The sequence below is a fragment of the Balaenoptera acutorostrata genome, chromosome 2 (assembly GCF_949987535.1).
Source record: "Balaenoptera acutorostrata chromosome 2, mBalAcu1.1, whole genome shotgun sequence".
Lineage (NCBI taxonomy): Eukaryota > Metazoa > Chordata > Mammalia > Artiodactyla > Balaenopteridae > Balaenoptera > Balaenoptera acutorostrata.
The window spans coordinates 179,401,330-179,406,464 of NC_080065.1; the positions used below are offsets into that span (position 1 = coordinate 179,401,330).

At 43.7% G+C, this 5,135-nt stretch overlaps 1 non-coding gene across 1 annotated transcript; it reads right to left on the reverse strand.

Moving 5' to 3' along the window:
- Nucleotides 1-1,325: 1,325 nt before the first annotated feature.
- LOC114236190 (small nucleolar RNA U3) lies at nucleotides 1,326-1,536 on the reverse strand. The gene has a single exon (XR_003622187.1). It is a non-coding gene; the product is annotated as a small nucleolar RNA U3 (small nucleolar RNA).
- Nucleotides 1,537-5,135: the final 3,599 nt, after the last annotated feature.

The following is a 5,135-nucleotide window of genomic DNA, read 5'->3' on the forward strand; positions in this document are numbered from 1 at the left end:
TTGTTTCTATCTGGTTGTTTAGCTAGTAACTGTGTTATGCAACTGGTAATAGATTTATCTGAAATGGATGTCTTTGAAGTAGATGCCTCAGCACTCAAAAGCTAATGTCAGCCATGTACACTGCACCTTCTTAAATGCAAAGATATTCCCTGAGCTTCTCAGGGAGAAACTCCCCCAACAAAAGAAGAGCCTTTTTCTGCCTAACTCGTTAAGATGCTTGCAGATCTCGTTGGAGTGTTCTCCCTCTTGCAATAATCATTTTGAATGAAGTCTCTCTTTACCAATGTCCAGAATTATTTTTATTTGACAATGCAGAACAAACAAACAAAAATCCTCATTTTTAAAAATATCTATATATTTATTTTATTATTTATTTATTTGGTTGCTCCGGGTCTTAGTTGTGGCAGGCGGGCTCCTTAGTTGTGGCATGTGAACTCTTAGTTCCCTAATTCCCTGACCAGGGATCAAACCTGGGCCCCCTGCATTGGGATCGCGGAGTCTTAACCACTGCGCCACCAGGGAAGTCCCTCAGAGTCATTCTTGACTCCTTGCCCCCAAACTACACATCAAATCCATCAGCAGACAGTCATCGGCTCTGCCTTATTTCTAGCATCAGAGCACTGTCCCACTCGTTCCATCCTCCCCTGCCACCTTTGTCCAGACATCTCCATCTGTCATCAGGATTATTGCCTTAACTTTCTAATTGTCCTCCCCAATTCTATATTTGCTTCCATGAAGTCACACACAAGACAGAGATCTTTTAAAAATATACATCAGATCATGTAGCTCAAAACCCTTCAGGGGCTCCCCACTGCACTCAGAGTAAAACCCAAAATTCTTACAGTTGCCCAGATGGCCCCATATGATCTGACTCTGTTACTTCTCTGATTTTATCTCCTGCTGGTCTCCAACCTTCACAATTCACTTCAACCATTTTAGGTATTGAGCTTCTGCTGTTGGTCAAAGAGGCCAAACGTTTCCTGCCTCAGGACCTTTGCACTTGCTGTTCATGCTTCCTCCAGAAATTCTCACAGTCCCCAAATTCTTTCAGCCTGATTGCTGGGGGTAATGTGGAAATACTGTGTCTAGATAACTCTGGGCCTTAGTTTTCCCATTTGCCAAGCCGTCGCTCTTCCCCGCCGCAAGCCCAAGCAATAAGCACTGCTAGAACCCAAAGGTATAGTGGTAAGGAAAAATGCTTTTTTAAAAAAATCGTTTTTCTCTTTTTTTTTGTTTTGTTTTTTTCTCTTTTTGTTTATTCTTTTCTTTTTTCTTTTTTCAGTTAAAATTTTTTTATTATTTTTATTATTTTTATTTATTTTTTTACTCAGATGGCATTCTCTCCCTCTCACTCTCGCAAAGGAAGAGAAGAACGATCATCAATGGCTATTGGCAGCTGCAGAAGCAACACCAAGAACGAGCTTCATGCTCAGGACAGAACACTACACCTCCTCCTCGTGGTTTCAGGTGCTCTACACATTCAGAGAAACTTCTTTAGAAACGACCTATAGAAATGATCCCTGAAAGTATAGTCTTGAAAAATGCTTTCTTAAAATGAGAACTTTCCAATACGGAAAGGAAAGTTTTATGGTTGATTTCAAAAGTAGCCAGTTGAGATAGAATCTAACACCCTTGATTCCCAGCAGATGGCAGCACATCACCAGATTTGCCATGTAAATTATTCACTATAACTTCATGGGACTTCGCTGGTGGCGCACTGGTTAAGAATCCGCCTGCCAGTGCAGGGGACACGGGTTCCAGTCCTGGTCCGGAAAGATCCCACATGCTGCGGAGCAACTAAGTCCGTGCACCACAACTGCTGAGCCTGTGCTCTAGAGCCTGTGAGCCACAACTACTGAGCCCACATTGCTACAACTACTGAAGCCCACGCGCCTAGAGCCCGTGCTCTGCAACAAGAGAAGCCATTGCAATGAGAAGCCTGTGCACTGCAACGAAGAGTAGCCCCTGCTCGCCGCAACTAGAGAAAGCCCACTTGCAGCAACGAAGACCCAATGCAGCCAAAAATAAATAAATAAAATAAATTTTTTTAAAATAAATAAATAAAATGAGGTTTATTTCTTTTCACAGACGACACTAAAGAACTCTCCTTATTAAAAAGACATCATTCAGAAAGGGAAAAGTAAGCTATAATGAGGGATAGGATATTTGCAACATATATATCTGAAAAGTAACAATAAGTGAATAAAGTTTGCAAATCATAAGAAAAAGACAAAGGTCTGAAGAAAAATGGGCAAGAGCCTTGAGTAGGCAGTTCATGAAAGATTTCCGAACAATCAATAAACACATGAGGGCTTCCCTGGTGGCGCAGTGGTTGAGAATCTGCCTGCTAATGCAGGGGACACGGGTTCGAGCCCTGGTCTGGGAAGATCCCACATGCCACGGAGCAGCTGGGCCCGTGAGCCACAATTGCTGAGCCTGCGCGTCTGGAGCCTGTGCCCCGCGACGGGAGGGGCCGCGATAGAGAAAGGCCCGCGCACCGCGATGAAGGGCGGTCCCCGCACCGCGATGAAGAGTGGCCCCCGCTTGCCGCAACTGGAGAAAGCCCTCGCACGAACCGAAGACCCAACACAGCCAAAAATAAATAAATAAATAAATAAATAAATAAGAAAATCCTTAAAAAAAAAATAAAATAAAATAAACACATGAAAGGACTTCCGTTGCAGCCCAGTGGTTAAGACTCCACGCTTCTGCTGAAGGGGGCACGGGTTTGATCCCTGGTTAGGGAACTAAGGTCCCTCATGCTGTGTGGTGTGGCAAAAAACAAAACAAAACAAAACCAAAACCCAAACCAAAAAACAAACAAATGAAAAGATGCTCAGTTTCAGTGATCAGTGAAATGGAAATAAAATCATGCTGAGATGCTAGTATACACCCAACACAGTGTCGAAATTTAAAGGCTGACAATATCAAGTATTGGTAGGGATGTGGAGCACCAGGAATGCTCATAGACTATGTGGGAGTGTAAATTTTTACAGTCATATTCTTTCTAACCAACAGAATTTGGTTATATGCAATATGTGATACAATATGGCAGAGGTGATGGGATGCCGCTCCTGTTTTATACAATGCATTGTATTGTATAAAACTTGGTAGCGGACTTTTCCTAATCTTCCTCTGTTGCTGGCATTGAAGAAGCAAGCTCTCATGAATCATACAGCCAAGAGGATAATTCTGCCAATGACCTGATGGAGCTTAGGAACAGATTCTTTTGCAGATGAGTCTCTGGTCAAGATCCACCCCTGGGTGACATCTGAATTACAGCCTTGTGAAACCCTAAAACAGAGAACCCAGCTAACCTACAGAACCTGAGATAATATGTGTTGTGTAAGCCAATAAGCTTATGGTAATTTGTTACACAGCATAGAAAATTAATACAATCCATTTGGAAAACAGACCTATTATGGTAGAAGATATGCATGCCCAAGGACCCTGTAATTCCACTCTTTGGAATGTATATAACAGGCATGCTTGCACATGACCACCAAGAGCTATGTACAAAAATATTCATATACACAGTATTTGAAATAGCCCCACACTAGAAACAATTTAAGGTCCATCATCACTGATATGGGTAAATAAATTGTGGTGTATTCAATACAACGGAATACCATACATTAATTATCAAGAATGAACTCAAGTGTACACAATAATATGTACGAATCTCACGTTAAGTGAAAGAAACTAAAAATTTTTTAATGTTGTATGGTTCCATTTCTCTAATACTCGAAAATATGCAAAATAAACTGCAGTATTAGGAATGAATACTCGGGTAGTAAAAGTATAAAGAAAGGCAAGGAAGTGATTAACATAAAATCCAGGGATATTGCTGCCTTTGAGGTGGGGACCTAGGGGTTTGTGATTAAGAAGGGACACGTGAGATTTCTAAGGTCGTGGGGATTTTCATTTAAAAAGTATTCATCACAGTATAAATTTGTTTTTTCCTTTTTGGTGTTGTATTTCTTATTTTTAAAAAAAGGTTAAAAAAAAATGATTGCATGAACCTCCACCCAATGTAACTTGGAAATGTAGTAGAAACATTCCAATGTGGCATTGACATATGTTTTCTTGTATATATTTATTCTACCATCTGTCCTCCTCCGCAATTGAAATAAAATTTCTGTGAAGACATGACTCAAATATTCCCTATATGAATGAATGAAAGGAAAAGTATTAAGGGAAATGATGGTAACCACATAAAACCAACAAATTATAAATATATAAACGATATAAACATGTACATACCTATAGAATGTCTAAAAATCCATTAATATTTATCTTATAAAACTGGATAGATTTAAATAAAGTTAACAGTCCCAAGATTAACATACAAATGTAAGACAAGTTCAAAGATAATATAGAAAAACTTCTGAGAAGGGACAGTAAAGTTTAGAAATAAAGAATAGTGAAGAGGGATGTGTCAGTTATCCATTGCTGCATAACAAACCACCTGGAAACTTAGTACCTCCTTTACCGCGTTGCAAGAGCTCAAAGAAAAGCATTCTTCGAGCCTCCCGCCGCCTGGCTGCTCTAGGGTAGGCGCGAGGACCCGCCCAATCGACTTCAGCGGCCCTGGTCCCGCCCCGTGCCCTGTCCTCCCGCCTGGCCCCGCCCCCAAGATCCCTAACGGAGCCCGCCCGGCGGGGCCCAACGGCTCCTGTGAGAGAACACTAGGAGGTCTCGGCCTCGAGGCTGGCGGATGCGATGGTCGCCGCTCCTGCCGCCTCAAGCGCTCCTAGGTCGGGCCCCGGAGCCTTCCACCTTCCAAGGAAGTGGAGAGGGCGCCCCCCGAGCTGCTATCTTTCCCAAAACTGCGCCACTATTGCCCTCGCAATCTGCCTCTGGCACTGACGAGCAGGTCCGCGTGCGGCCCCGCCTCTTGGGGGGCGGGGTCTTGGTGAGGGTTGGGAGAAGGTGCTCCGGGGGCGGGGTCTTGGTAAGGGCGGGGAGACGGAGCTCGGGGACGGCGGGGTCCCGGACAGGGTGGGGAGACCGGGCTCTGGGAGGCGGTACGTAGGCGAGGGAGAGGGGCGTGGAGCTCCAAGGGGCGGGGTCTGAGCGAGTGCGCGGCCCTGGACCTCTGGAGGCGGGGTCTCAAGCGACTGGGAGTTGAGATG